Source organism: Nicotiana sylvestris, chromosome 12, assembly GCF_000393655.2.
Source record: "Nicotiana sylvestris chromosome 12, ASM39365v2, whole genome shotgun sequence".
Classification (NCBI taxonomy): domain Eukaryota; kingdom Viridiplantae; phylum Streptophyta; class Magnoliopsida; order Solanales; family Solanaceae; genus Nicotiana; species Nicotiana sylvestris.
This window is the reverse complement of record NC_091068.1, coordinates 147,532,610-147,549,554: the sequence shown is the minus strand read 5'-3', so window position 1 is coordinate 147,549,554 and position 16,945 is coordinate 147,532,610.

Here is a 16,945-nt window from a genome sequence, read left to right as displayed (position 1 = left end):
CATCCGATTGAATAGAGCATTGATTGAGGCTGCTACTATGTTTTTGGATGAGAAAAGGGATGTCTTCCGCTTTGGTGACATAGAAATGACTCCTCTCTTAGAAGAAATAGGAGGTTTCGCTAAACTGCCATGGGATAGTCCAGGGTTATCGGTACCAGAGAATCGCACTCCTCGCAGTTTTTTGAAAATGCTAGGTTTCAAGAAAAATGATGAATTGCTTTATTTGAAGAAGTCTTACATCCCATTTGAATTCCTTTATGAGTGTTACGGGCACAATAAGTCATATCGTCTTCATCATGAGGAACTCGTCATTACTTCTTTGGGTTGGACGCACCGTCGGGTTTATGTGTTCATCATCTGCTTCTTGGGGTTATTGATATTTCCAATGAAAGGGGGAAGGATCCATATTCACCTAGCTATGGTCGCCAGGACTCTGATGGAAGGAATCGAGGGATAAATCTATATTATTATCCCATGATCTTAGCTGAAATGTTCCACGCTTTAGATCGGCGCAAACATGGATTCAGACTATAAGTTTGGTTGTTAGAACATTTTCAGAGGGGAGAATATCACCAAGTGTTTCTGCGTCGACCACTGAATGACTACATAGCTTACCATCACCCAAAGAAAATGACATTTATCCTAAACATGTACGCACAACCTGGAAATGCCATGAGTTGGGTGTGTTTCTTCAGCAATCTGACAAATGAGCAAGTACATTGGATGTTCAAATGGTTTCCTAGTAGTGAGTTCATCATCAGGTCAAGAGAGACTACTCATCTAGTACTGATCGGGTTGAGGGAATCTATCCTTATGCTCCTATAAGGGTGATGAGACAAGCGGAAGAAAATAGGTTATACCTCGGGTTTCTAATATGGTCCAGTACAAAGCTGATTTTAAAGGGGACGTTATTCCATTCAAGTTCGAGGCATAGCATATGTAGAATCAGAAGGTCATTGTGGAAAGGGATACTATTGAGCCAGACAGGTATCATGTAAGTCATGTGTACTTCTACCCATCATGGCTAGTGGATATATAGCAGTAGACGTCAAGACGGGAATTAATCTAAAAAACAGTATCATAGATGACGTTGCTGAAGCATAAGTCAAGTACATGAGGTTACACAAGAGGGTCTTCGAGTTTAAATCTAGGCATTTGGAACAACACAAAGTAGATATGGAATCAATCAACGAATGAAGGGGGATCGCCACCAAATCAACAAAAAGACTAGAATATTTGGAGCAGGGGTTGATGGAGCTTGAGGGGAAAATCAGAAAGAGGATTTCAGACTATCAAAACACGGATGGCAACAAAGGAGGGCACTTAGAAAAGGCTTAACTACTATTGGATATGCTCGACTTGGAGAATATAATCGATGGAGTCAAAAGAATCAAGCACAGGGAAGGTCCTTCTGAGACCAAGTAGATTAGGAAATGATGTTCTTTACTGCCTCTAGCTTAGTTTAGATTTCGATTGTAATAAGGCGAATGCCATTAGTAACTTTCTTATTATTGTCATTTTAGTAAGGATTTAATTCATTTTCGCATTAAAGAAATGACACAATTATTTGCATCAATTTTCTCCAAGTCTATGTGTCGCTTAGGCCTACCTCGGGCACAACGAGGTCCCTCAAATTAGGACGCGAATTTATTTTAAGCATGTTTAATATTGCAAGCATTCTTTCAATATCCCTTACAGACTTGGTTACCTTTTGTTTTTCTTTCTTTTGATGATTCCCATTCCCCAAGGTTGGTTCGTGCATATTGGCATCATCCGCATATCATACTAGATCTAGAGGTCCTCCACTTCCTCCTCTGAGTGATCCTAAAGGCAGAAGCAAAGGGAAAGGAAACATGGACGATTTAAGTGGTACCAAAAAAGACAATGCAGAAAATGTTGAAACTTCGGATGGTCGAAGTACTCCAGCACAAAACGAATTGGTCCTACGCCTGGAACAAAAAAATACTGGAGCTACAAGGAGAACTTGAGCAGGTTCGGAACTTGGCAAACCTTTCCCTTGCCTTAAATGTTCCCGATATCAACCAACAAAACGCCCATACCTCCCAAAATACATAGAATCAAAATCCACCACCAAACCCTCCCACACCACATTAATACACCACACCTCCTCAAAACCATAACCCTCCACCGATACCTACTCCTCAACAACACCACCACTATCCAACTCAAGACCCACTTACCACACTCCTCAGAATGTACCACAACCTACTCCTAATCCCTAAAACTCAACCAAACACCACCATTATGCCCAGATTCTCGGAGTCCACTAAAGCAATCCTATATATGTGGAAACTTTACCCCATACCCCATAACAAACCCTATATATACCAGAATCCACCGAGAAGGACCTGCTCATCAAGAACATGGAGGAAGAACTCAAGAGGATCACAGACAGAGTTCAAAGTGTCGAAGGTGGTAAAGGCATTGAAGGTTTGAATTATAAAGGCTTATGCATTCAACCGGATGCAGAACTGCTGGAGGGTTACAAACCTCCTAAGTTCGAAATGTTTGATGGAGCTGGTGATCCGAAGGTAAATTTAAGGACATATTGTGACAAACTTGTAGGGGTTGGCAAAGATGAACAAATTCGTATGAAGTTGTTCATGAGGAGCCTTACTAGAGATGCTTTGTCTTGGTACATCAGTCAAAATCCTAAGAAGTGGGTTAATTGGGTGAGCATGGTGTGAGATTTCATGAATCGATTCAGGTTCAACATAGAAAATGCACCAGATGTTTTTTACATTCAAAATCTCAAGAAGAAACAACCAGAAACCTTTTGCGAGTATGCTACTCGGTAGAGATCTGAAGATCCAAAAGTAAGACCAGCACTTGAAGAAGAAAAGATGAATAAGTTCTTCGTCAGAGCTCAAAACCCGCAATACTGTGAAAGGTTGATGGTTATTGAAAACCATAAGTTCTTTGACATGATCAAATTGGGAAAGAGAATAGAAGAAGGGATTAAGAGCGAAATGGTGACAAATATTTAAGCACTCCAGGCCACAAATAAAGCATTGCAGTTAGGAGGTATCTCTAAGAAGAAAGAAGTGGGTGCAGTAATAGTAGCCTAGGGTCCAAAGTCTCCTCTCACATACCAAACACCTCCACCCACATACCATCTTTCATCCCTCAAATACCAACAACCTACTGCCACCTACCACACTTATAATACCCAACCCGTATATTACCACTCACCACCACCAGCTCGCCAAAATTACCAAAAACGTAAACCAAATTTCGACCGCAGACCACCCAGACAATATACTCCAACTGCTGAACCTATAGACCAATTATATGAGAGATTGAAGATTGCTGGCTATGCCACTCATATTCCCATTGTTGCTATGGAAAATCCTTCTCAATGGATTAACCCAAACAAGACATATGCCTATCACTCAGGAATGAAGGGCCATACCATTGATGAGTGTCGCACTCTGAGGAAAAGATCCAGACATTAATCGACACTAAAGTCATACAGGCAAAGGAGGTTGCACCCAATGTTCGTAACAATCCTCTCCCGAATCATAGAGGCGAGGGAGTGAATGTGATAGAGACTGATGAAGAGTGGAATCTGAAAGGATCAATTGGACTCATTTAGGAAGGGGATTATCATAACACATCTCCAGTCACCCTCACGCCCATTGTGGTACAAACCCAAGCACCGCTTGAAGTCGAGGTAACCACACCACTATTGTTTGAAGTCGAGGTAACAACGCCCTTCACTATGATGGTAGCACCCACTCCATCTTACAAGTCCAATACTATACCATGGGATTATGTTGCGGAAGCAAGGAGGAAAGGAAAAGCAAAAGTGGAAGAAATAGGTGCAACACAAGGCATGACTAGAACCGGTAGGATTTATACAGCTAAGCACTTGGGAGGAACAAGCAAAGAAGTTGCATCTAAGCCACTTGTCATTGAGACTGGCCCTAATGACCTTTGAAGAAAAGTGAAAGCAAGAGAATACTCTATGGTTGATCATTTGAACAAAACTCCCGCCAGATATCCATCTTATCACTGCTGCAAAATTCCGAGACACACAGGAATGCTCTGATGAAGGTGCTGAGTGAAGCCTATGTACCCGCCAACATCACTAGTGGGTTAATGGATAAAATGACCGAGCAGGTATTGGGAAGCCAAAAAATCACTTTTCACGAAGACGAGCTGCCAGCGGAAGGAATAAGTCACAACAGGGCACTACATATCATAGTGCAATTTGAGGACACATTCATTGCCAGGGTCCTTATAGATGGGAGTTCGAGTCTTAACACATATCCACTAACTACTCTGAAGAGGCTGGGTAAAGACGTGCACAAGATATGGGCAGGAAGCATGAATGTGAAGGCATTTGATGGATCTCAAAGGGCCACAATCGGATAAATTAACCTCAGTCTACATATAGGTCCAACTTGGTTTGATGTTGAGTTTCAAGTGCTGGATATATCTGCTACCTATAACTTGTTATTGGGACGGCCCTGGGTACATGTTGCTGGGGCAGTAGCTTCTACTCTGCATCAAGCTTGAAATTTGATTGGAACCATCAGGAGGTAATCATCGAGAACAAGAAGAAGTTGGCGGAGAAACATACCATCGCATTGAGTACGTCAATGCAATTGAAAAAGACAAATGGTGGAGCAAAAAGATAGAAAACATATTGTTGTGGACAGGATATGAACCTAGCAAAGGTCTTGGTAAGAATTTCTAGGGGATCACCAAACCAGTACAGCCAAAGCGTCATGGTACAACTTTCGGGCTTGGATATGAATATACTTGGCATGAATACCAGATTTGGTTGCCACCATGGCATTGTCCTTATTATCCACTGGAACAACTAGTACTGCATTTGCACTAGACATTTCATCAAGCTGACATGATGTGGGGGTCTGAGGAGGATGAAGCTTTAGCTGGCATGAGAAAGTTATATCTAGATGATAAAGACATAGACTGTAGTGTGATAGTTGAGGGGGATGAGGAAGACCTTACCATTCAGATTGTGGAGAAAGGAGCTGTTCTCAAGAACTGGACTGTTGCACCATCCCGGGCCTATCGAGTTCTTGGGTAGCCTGACAATTAACATAACTTATTTTTAAAGCATTTTTTTAGCATCTAAGACATTTTCAGTATTTTATTTTGAACGTATTTCTCGAGTCATCGAGACATAATTGTTTGATGTTTTCAAGATTTATTTAATGCATTGCTATTTTTAGTATTTATTATTATCCTTTACATTTTCTCTCCACAACATTATCATTACTTATCTCAATGAACCAACGGTTGTGACATGTAATGAGACAACACAACATAAGGATAGTGATTCAGAGGATATGGAAGATGATATAATACCTGAGGAAATTGTCAGAGAAGTGGAATATTTTGAAAACACGCCTAGGTCTAATTTGGATGAGACCGAGATAATTTAGTTAAGGGATTCTGAAACAGACAAGGAAACCCGTATAAGCATTCACCTATCACCATCAGAGAAGGAAGAGTACATCCAGTTCCTGAAGGAGTATGAGGATATCTTTGCATGGTCTTATGATGATATGACTACTCTGAGCACATCCATAGTGGTTCACAAGCTACCTACCGATCCCATGTGTCCACCGGTAAAATAGAAGCTCAGAAAATTCAAGCCAAATATAAGTTTGAAAATAAAAGAGGAAGTCACTAAGCAAATCAAAACCAAGGTTCTTAGAGTTGTTGAATATCCGACTTGGTTGTCCAACATTGTGTCGGTTCCGAAGAAAGACGGGAATGTCAGAGTATGTGTCGATTATCAGGATTTAAATAGAGCAAGTTCTAAAGATGATTTCCCATTGCGCAATATACACATACTGATCAGAAACTGTGCCAAGCATGAACTCCAGTCTTTTGTGGATTGCTTCGCGGGGTATCATCAGATCTGGATGGATGAAGAAGATGCCAAAAAATAGTTTTTAGCACACCATGGGGAATGTACTGTTATAAAATGATGTCATTTGGTTTGAAGAATGGTGGAGCCACTTACATGAGAGCTATGACAACCATTTTTCACGACATGATACACAAGGAAATAGAGGTGTACGTGGATGATGTCATCATCAAATCCAGAAGAAGCATAGATCATATAGCAGACTTGAGGAAATTCTTTGATCGGCTTCGAAGGCACAATCTGAAACTGAATCCTGCAAAATGTGCCTTCGGAGTCCCTGCTAGAAAATTACTAGGATTCATCGTCAGTCTCCGAGGGATTGAATTAGACCCGTCAAAAGTTAAAGCTATCCAGGACTTGCTACCTCCAAAGAATAAGAAGGATATGATGAGCTTTTTAGGGTGTCTCAATTACATTAGCCATTTCATAGCACAATCAATCGTGATCTGCGAACCAATTTTCAAACCGGAATCAGGGAGATATTTGTTGCTTTATTTGTCCATACTAGATGGGTCTTTTGGTTGCGTTATGGGAAAACATGATGAGACTGGGAGAAAGGAGCAAGCCATATAGGATCTGAGTAAGAAATTCACACCTTATGAAGCTCAGTATTCTTTGCTAGAGCACACCCGCTGCGCTTTGACATGGATCGCTCGAAAGTTAAGGCATTATTTCTGGGCGTACACCACATATCTCATATTAAGGATGGACCCGCTGAAATATATCTTCCAGAAATCCATGCCTACCAAAAAGTTAGTGAAATGGTAGATATTTCTGAGTGAGTTCGACATTATCTATGTAACTTAGAAGATGGTCAAAAGGCAAGCATTGGCAGATCATTTGGCAGAAAATCCTGTAGATGGAGAATATGAACCATTGAAAACATATTTTCCTAACGAGGAAGTATCATTTGTGGGAGAAGACAACACTGAAGCATATGATGGTTGGAGGATGTTCTTCGACAAAGTCGCAAACTTCAAAGGAGTGGGTATTGGAGTTGTCTTAGTATCAAAAACCGGCCAATACTATCCAGTATCCGCAAAACTCTAGTTTCCATGCACCAACAATATGGTAGAATATGAGGCCTGCATCTTGGGACTCAGGTTGGCCATTGACATGAATGTTCAGGAATTGCTAGTAATCAGAGATTCTGATCTCTTAGTACATCAAGTTTTAGGAGAATGGGCTACAAAGAACACCAAAATATTGCCATATCTATACTGTGTACAAGAGCTGATCAAGAGGTTCACGATAATAGGATTCAAACATGTTCCGACAAGAACTTCATAGATCATATCCCAATAGGAATTCATAAGCAGCTAGCTTATTATGATCATGTTGAAGAAGAATGTGATGGAAATCCATGGTTCCACAACATCAAAAAATACTTGGCAAAAGGAGAGTACCATGAGCACGCAAATCATACTCAGAAATGCACACTTCGAAGGTTAGCCAACCACTTCTTTCAAAGCGAAGGAATTCTGTACAGAAGGGCTCCTGACCTGGGGTTACTACGGTGTGTCGATGCCAAGGAAACATCCAGATTGCTCGAGGAAATACATGCCGAAACTTACGGGCCGCATATTAATGGTTTTTTCTTAACTAAGAAAATACTAAGTGTAGGGTATTTCTGGATGACCATGGAAACAGATTGCATCAAGTATGTCCAGAAGTGCCACCTATGCCAGATACATGCTGATATGATATGAGTGCCACCCAATAAACTCAATGCAACAAGTGCACCCTGGCCTTTCTCCGCTTGGGGCATGGATGTCATCGTTCCAATCAAACCCGCTACTTTAAATAGGCATAGATTCATTCTAGTAGACATAGGCTATTTCACAAAATGCATTGAAGCCACATCTTACAAAGTTATAACTAAGAAGGTCGTTACAAATTTTGTTCGGGATTGCATTATTTGTCGATTCGGAGTTCCAAACTCAATCATCACCGACAATGCTATCAATCTTAATAATGATCTAATGAAGGCTATGTGTGAGACCTTCAATATCAAGCATAAGAATTCCACAATGTATAGGCCGCAAATGAATGGAGCTGTAGAAGCTGCCAACAAGAACATCAAGAAGATATTGAGAAAAATGGTTGATAATTACAAAAAAAGGCATTATAATCTAACATTCACTTTGCTTGGATATTGTACAACAGTTCGCACATCAACTGGGGAATTCCCTATCTATTGGTTTATGGTACTGAAGCAGTTATCCCTGCCGAAGTAGAAATCCATTCTCTAAGAATCATACAAGAAGTCGAGCTCAGCTATGCAGAGTCGGTACAAAGCCGCTATGACAACTGGACCTCATTGATAGAAAGAGAATGAATATAGTATGTCACGGTCAACTCTACCAAAACAGAATGGTAATAGCTTTCAACAAAAAGGTCAGACCAAGGCAATTCACACCGGGGCAGTTGGTGCTAAAGCGAATTTTCCCGCATCTAGATGAAGCTAAAGGGAAATTTTCACCCAATTAGCAAGGTCCCTACATGGTTCATCGAGTACTAACAGGAGGAGCACTTATACTTGCAGAAATGGACGAAGAGATTTGGCCAAAACCGATCAACTCAGACGCAGTCAAGAGATACTATGTTTAAGATTGTTTACATTTCTTCATTTGATGTAATTGAACTGTACTTAACCTGATTCTCGATTAAGCGGGGATATGTAGGCAGCCCTGTGGGTTCGGTCATATCTTAATAAAATCTTCATTTTTGACATGATCAGAAACTGGGGCAGAATTTTGAGGAGGGCCCTCAAAATTCTAAAAGCAAGTTCATCCAACATCATTATGTGCAAAATAGCCAAAGTATTGTCAAAAGTATTGCATTTAAACTGGGAAGAATTTTGAGGGGGGCCCTCAAAATTCTAAAGCAAGGAGGTCTCAATATCTCTAAAATATATCACAGTCATCAGTTCATCTAAATTACTCGATATCGCATCCTACTATATTTATCAAATGCATGCATATTTTCAAAAACTTTATTTCTATGATAGCCAGATGTTACCCATAGTAACTCAAACAGGATCTCAAAGCAGGAGCAAAGGTAGAGTAAGAAGACGGAAGTATAAACCAACCTTCCCCATAGAACTCACAATTTTTCTTTGAATGCAGGAACAATAAGACAACAATATTCACAAATACATCAAGTCACTGCCTTCAAGACAACAAATTTACTAGCGCAAACATCTTCAGCTAAGAAATACTTTACTTTCCCATTTTCTCCTTCCTTGCATGAGGCGAAGCATTGCCTCCCTAATTGTATAAGGCTAAGCATTGACTTTCCCTGCATGAGACTAAGCATTGTCTCCTTCCTTGCATAAGGTTAAGCACTGCCTCCCTAATTGCATAAGGCTAAGCACTGCTTTTCCTTGGATGAGACTAAGCATTGTCTCTTTCCTTTGCATGAGGCTATGCATTGCCTCCTTAATTCCATAAGGCTAAGCATTGCCTTTCCTTGGATGAGACTAAGCATTGTCTCCTTCCTTGCATAAGGCTAAGCATTACCTTGCTAATTCCATAAGGATAAGCACTGCCTTTCTTGCATGAGACTAAGCATTGTCTCCTCTTTGCATGAGGCTAAGTATTGTCTCCCTAATTGTATAAGGCTAAGAACTGCCTTTCACGTATGAGACTAAGTTGTATCCTCTTCTTGCATGAGGCTAAGCACTTCCTCCCTAATTTTATAAGGATAAGCATCGTCTTTCCCGTATGAGACTAAGTTGTCTCCTCTTCTTGCATGAGGCTAAGCATTGCCTCCCTAATTGCATAAGTCTAAGCACTGCCTTTCCCTGCATGAGACTAAGCGTTGTCTCCCTCTTTGCATAAGGCTAAGCATGTCTCCCTAATTGCATGAGACTAAGCACTGTCTCATCTTCTTGCATGAGGCTAAGCACTGCCTCCCTAATGGCATAAGGCTAAGCACTGCCTTTCTTCGCATCGAAACTAAGCATTATCTCTTATTCCTGCATGAGGCTAAACATTGCCTCCCTAATTGCATAAGGCTAAGGATTGCCTTTTCCTCAAGATTAAATACTATCTCCATTACGCTAACCAAGACTTAGCACCATCCTCTATTCACCTGGGGCTAAGCACTTCCCTAATCTTACACAAGACTAAGCTTTGTCTTGTTTCATTTTGCATATGACCAAGTATCACATCTTTGCATTTCATGGGCTAAAACGTTGCCATTTTGTCCAAAGGCAACATAGTCCGAAGGCATCATCCTCATAGCCGGAAGACACCATTCCATGGCTTGAGGATCTCTCACAGTGCACATCATTATTCAAAGGTGTCATGGTCTAGAGGCACCATCCCCATAGCTCGAGGATATCATTTCATGGCCTGCGAATCCCTTATCACATGATTCATATCCCAGGATGTCATGGTCTAAGGACATCATCCTCACCGTCCAAAGACAACCTTCATGGTCCAAAGAGAATTTGCATCATGTTTAAATTCTCGCAATAATCTATATATATCTGCATGCATCGTGTTTTAAGTTTTGCAGGTAATCCAGGAAGTAACCATTCTTCAAACAGGAGCAGTCTTCGCTCTGATTTCCATTCATAATGTTCACACCCTTCAGTTGTTTCAAACGTAACCGACCACCATTACCGTTTAGATACTCACTCTATGATACATCAGTAAAGCTTTAGATTCACAATAGCGACTCCGCATAAATTTATCTGATATTGTCCTACCCATAAGAACCCTTTCCGAAACATACAACCAATCCTATAACAACTCCATCGGTTTCGATCACCGTTGGATCTAGAACTACACACGGCCTGATTCCCGTAACACCAGGGATACGTAGGCAACTCAGGAACTAGGGTTTGGCTCCTGTTTTTCCAAATCACATCATCCCTCATGCAATTCAGCCAAAATTGGTCATCATATTCTTTACCAGACAACTCTTTCATTATTTCCGGGTAAAGAGGGGCAGCTGTTGATACCCAATTTTGCCCTTATATTTTTTCAAAATATATGTATACTTTCAAAGCACCAATTTTTCATCATTATTTAGTTTACAAATATATATAAGCATTTTTTATAATTTTCCATAATTTTTAGAGCTTTTAAAATTGATTTTCATGCATTTAAATTACTTGAATAATTATTAATTACTCCTTCAAATTATTTTGTGATGACTTAGTTACCTAAAATTATTTTTGCACTGATACTATATGTATCAAATGTTTTACTTCATTTCATATAATTACATTAGCATTTTTTAAGCTATTTATCTAATTTTGCAATAATAGACTATATTTATATACAACTGCTCCTTATTTATATTATTTGTGTCAAAAATAGTATTTTATATTTTTAAAATGCTAAATCATTATTTTTAATCATTTTAGTGCATAAAAATATTTTTTTACCCATTTACTAATTATTTTGGTAAATTATATGTGTTTAAAAGGCTGGCCCAATTTTTGAGTGATTTTTCAGACCAAATTGGCACAGTACCTTAGCCCAAAATGGTTAATAAATGGCCCAGATGTTACCCATAGCAACTCAAACAGGATCTCAAAGCAGGAGCAAAGATAGAGCAAGAAGACGAAAGTGTGAACCAACTTTCCCCATAGAACTCACAATTTTTCTTTGAATGCAGGAACAATAAGACAACGATATTCACAAATACATTAAGTCACTGCCTTCAAGACAAAATATTTACTAGCGCAAACATCTTCAGCTAAGAAATACTTTACTTTCCCATTTTCTCCTTCCTTGCATGAGGCTAAGCATTGCCTCCCTAATTGTATAATGCTAAGCATTGACTTTCCCTACATGAGACTAAGCATTGTCTCCTTCCTTGTATGAGGTTAAGCACTGTCTCCCTAATTGCATAAGGCTAAGCATTGTCTTTCCTTGGATGAGACTAAGCATTGTCTCTTTCCTTTGCATGAGGCTATGCATTTCCTCCTTAATTCCATAAGGCTAAGCACTGCCTTTATTTGGATGAGACTAAGAATTGTCTCCTTCCTTGCATAAGGCAGTATGACTAAGCCCAGTACCTTAGCCCAATAATCCCATTTATCGTCTATGATCTTGCTTCTCTGCTAATATGTCCCTTAGTATGTCTTTGGTTCACTTGATACCCTGTTCCGTCAGTGATTATTTGGCTTATCACAATGTGTGTTCCTCATCATGTCTAAGTGCTGATTAGCATGACACTAGGATGTATACTTAGCATAATTTGGGCCTCTTAGGTTTTAACTTGTTTAGTATTGTGCATATGTGCATGATAATCTTTGTCAAACCTGCAAACTCCCCCCCCCCTTTAACTCTTTCAATATGTCCATGTGCTATTGTTATAAGTGTTGAACCCGCTTTGTGACCTATTTGATTAGTTACTTTGTGTTCTCAACCTTGCTATGCATACTTTAAGTTATAAGTGTATTCCCCCCAACTTTTGTCCCTCAGCCATTGTCCACTCCCCTCATTGTTATTTATGTTGTTCTGAACTTCTCATTCTTACCTGGCTGAAAGCAAAGACTACCAAGGCTCTTACAACTGACCTCCCTAATGTGAGCACTGCTCAAGGTCCATTTGAGACCCTTGTGAACTCTGACACACTAGGATTTGGATTTTTAGTCACTCCTTGAAACCTGAACTATCCCACTCAAACCTTTCTTCCTATTATGTGCTGAATATCTAAGTTGTTTGGTTTAAGTGATTCAATGCTTGGCAATGTGGTTGTGTGATTTGGCTTTGAGCTCTTCTATGGATTTTGGGTTTTGTTGATAAATATGGCTCCTTGTTAGAAACTTAGGTATGCTGCATGAGAATTGTTGAAGGCCCAGACAGTGCTGGGTATTTCTTTTAGGCCTATTGTTGACCTATTGTCATTATTTATATAATATCTGTAATTTTATGGATTATTGGGCCAGTAATAACTTTGTAATAAACAATTGGGGTGTTAGTGAAAATGAATAATGGGTAGATTCTTAATATTGGCATAAAAGGGGTAGACAACATGCTCATAAGACTCAATGATTTGCTTGTTATAAATACTATTCAACCACTATATGCACTATAGAAATCACGTCTTTAGGGGAAGCAAACACATTCACACTGTTTGCTAGCAAACATGAATTCAAATGGTGCAATCATTCTTATTGCTATGTGCTACTAGAAAACCTGCCTATAGGAATAAATGCCACTGAGCTTTCTTTCAATTCGCCTCAACATGTTCATTAGAAATCATGTCTATAGGATTTTGATCACTTCATTTGCTATTGTCTCATATTGTTCACTGCAAAGCATGCTTATAGGATTTTAATTGTTTTGTTTGTTATCATCCTATTCACCTAGAAAACATGTCTATAGGGTTAAGTACAACAATAAATAGGTCCCAAGTCTTAATCGTTAGAGATCCTATCTATAATATATCACTATTCGCCTTAATAATTGTTAATACTGCACTTCTCAACTTTGTTTATTATTCACTTAGGCCATTGTCTAAAGGCATGAGTAATTCTGGGTTTCTCCCAATAGATTTCACTGTCAACTAGGGCGTAAATCACTTAAACGCAACGTCTGTAAGTTAAAATACTGGAAATCTGCAATCTTAAATCAGCACGCAAATCGTATAATCATTTAGAGATAAACAACGCCTGGCCTCTGATCTGCTTGTATGCTTTGATGCCTTGTCACATAGGCATCATGCCTATAGTGCTTAAGATTCTTAATTATGGATTGCCTAACATGAAAACTTGTCTTGCGTGCATTTGTTGCCTAAGTGTGGAGGCAAACTTGAGCCTTTAACTGCTCGTATTTGAAGTCCAATGTGTTTTTGTATGTCGCCTAGTTTTGACATTTTTGAGTAGCCTAAGTAAGGTCTAGAACCACCCAAATAGAGGTCCAATACCTCCTGGACCATAGGTATAGGACGGGTAGTGCACGCATAGAGAACGATTTAGAATTAAACTAGCACGCTTTAAGTAAACAACTTTAACGTAGTAATCGGGTAGCAGGAGATGATAGTTTGTGCCTGTTAAATAATATGAGTAACTTCATACCTTAAGGGAGTTATTAAGTATTATTTATATTGCACGGGGGATCTTTAAAGCTAAAAAAGTTAGGACCCCCCCCCCTCTTTTTTATATATTGTTATAGTCGCGTCCCTGTATCCATGCTAAGATCTGTACTAATCATGTTGTAATAAAATTCTTTGACACCTGAATTCCCTTTACTATTTGATCATTAGCTTAATCCATATAATCTCAAGTTTGGCTGGGACCCACAGTTGTGGACTTCGAAGAGTGCCTAACACCTTCTCTTTGAGGTAATTTGAGCTCTTACCCGATCTTTGGTGATGTTGACTAGTCAAATAGAGTTATATGCATAATAGGTGCCCTAACACACCTTAAAAATCATTAGGTGGTGACTCTTCTCCTTTAGTACTCTATCTCCCATTCTAAAAGGAGTTGTCACGATGTGGAAACCCGTTTTCGCGAGAAAACGAGGCACCACATAGAGGGCCCTCAATCATATCCCTAATAGTTGTCTGGTTTGGGATCCAAGCATCATTCATGAAGCTTATCTTATTACCTTTGTGAACAACCCATCTACTAGCCTTGTTGTATGTATCCCAGCCCTTGAGGATACATTGCCAGATAGGATATTTGGCTTTTTGGGGATATCATTCCAGTTACAGTGCTTAGAGATTAAGACTCTAGCCCATAATGTGGAGGTGTTGTGGTATATTCTCCAAGCTAGTCCGGCATGAGAAGCTTTATTTTTAAACTCAGTGTTTTGCAAACCCAGCCCACCACTAGACTTTTGCCTTGTGACTTTGTCCCAGTTAACCAGGTGCATTTTTTTCTTGTTCGGAGTTGTACTCCAGCTAATGTTCCTCTGAATTCTATCAATGTTTTTGGTAGTCTTGGTGGGCAGTTTGATGTATTTCATGACATAGCTTGGGATACTACTCAAAAATGCCTTGGCAAGTATGGTCTTGACGGTCATATTAAGGCAATTTGATTTCCAGCCAACCAACTTGGATTGCATATTATCAATTATGAAATGGAAGTCAGTACTAGTAGGTCTCTTATGGAACATAGGGAATCCAAGGTACTTCCAAAGGATGTTGTAGCTTGGATTGACAGATCATTTGTGAGGCATTCCATTATGTCTTGCCTTGTATTAGAGGAGAAAAGGACCCTGGACTTTGTGGGATTAATATTTTTGGCTTGAATTCTCATTAAATGCTTATAGGATGGAGTAGATAGTGGTGCAATTTCTAGTGTTGGCTTTTGCAAAGAGATTAAGGTCATCAACAAAGAATAGGTGAGAAATTTTTGAGCCAAACGTGCTGATATTGATAAGGTGCCATTGTTTGTCCTGGACAGCTTTATCAATTGACCCGGATAGCCTGTCCATACAAAAAATGAACAAGTAAGGGGAGATTGGGTCTCCTTGTCTGATTCCACTAAAGGGCTTGAAGGACTCTGTTTTGCCCCCATTCACTAGGATTGAGATGTTGGATGAGCTAATGCATGACAAGATTAACTTAGTTAGTGCAGGAGGGAAGTTAAAAGCATATAGTGTCCCTAATGAATGGTCACTATAGCCTGTCAAAAGCCTTTTCTAAGTTAATTTTGAGAATCATATCATCATATTTCCCTTTCATTTTCCCAAAGTGAATAATGTATTCTTGGACAATGATTACATTATTATAAGCCCTCCTATTTGATAGGAAACTAGCCTGGCTATGTCCAACTATTTTAGGTAGCAATGGCTTGATCATGTTGACAATGATCTTAGTGATGGTTTTGTAGATGGTGTTACGAAGTCCTATTGGCCTGAAAATTTTTAGAATGGTAGCTTCGGGACACTTGGGGATGAGACAGAGTAGAGCATAATTCATGGTCTCATCCATGGAATGAGTGTTGAAACATTGCTTGCAGAATTCAATTACTGAGTTCCCCACAATGCTCCAGTACCTTTGATATAAAAAGGGGTGAAGCCCATCCGGGCCTGGAGCCTTAAAGGGCTTAAAGGAGAAAATGGCTATTTTGATTTCACTAATCTCGAAGAGCCTATCCAAGCTGTCTCTTTGATAGTTTGATAGGATATGAGTCATGCCCAGATGGCTGGTAGTGGAGATGGGAGCTTGGGTGTATGAGGAGGTGTATAGGCTCTTGAAGAAAAGCATTAGGGAGGCCTTAATGTCCCCTTAGTCATAGAGCCAATTACCACTTTCCTCTTTGAGGGACATGATCCTATTTCTTCTTCTCCTATTAAGAGTAGAGGCGCGGAAGAATCTAGTACTAGCATCCTCTTCAGTAAGCCAATTAACCCTTGACTTAAGTTTCCAAAAGTCTTCCTCATTCTTGAGGATGGAGTCAAGTTCTCTGGTCAGGTTGCTTCTAAGTTTTGCAGGTAATTGTTGAACTGGTAGTTTGGTGATTTTTGGATCCTGGTAATTCTTGCTAGGATCCTTTTCTTTTTGTGGAAGATGTTGCCAAAAGTATGCCTATTTCACTAGGTCACAATGCTTTTGAATATTTTAGTTGACTGGATTAGGGGGAGTTATTGGTGAAGGATTCATTTATGAGACTAGGGAAGTAGGGGTGGCTAGTTCACATGGACTCAAACCTGAAAGGTCTGTTGGAATCATTGAGAAAGTGACCCTTTATCACTATTTGAATAGGGCAGTGATCTGAGTGGGTCTTCGGGAGGTGTATAACAGTAGCCTCAGGGTACTGGAAAATCCAGTAATCGTTAGCAAAGCACCTATCTATCCTTTCTAGAATCAGACTACTCCTATTTTTGTATCTTTTGTTTGTCCAGGTAAATTTGTTGCCTTTGTACCCTAAGTTGACTAGCTTGCATTCATTAAGGTAGTTCCAAAATAAATCACTACGACTTGAGTTAATGGGGTTGCCTCCAAATTTATCTCTAGATTTTAAGTCTTCATTAAAGTCTCCACCTACAAACTAGTTATTAGGATTGCTTTTAGAGATAGTAACTAGACTTTCCCATAACA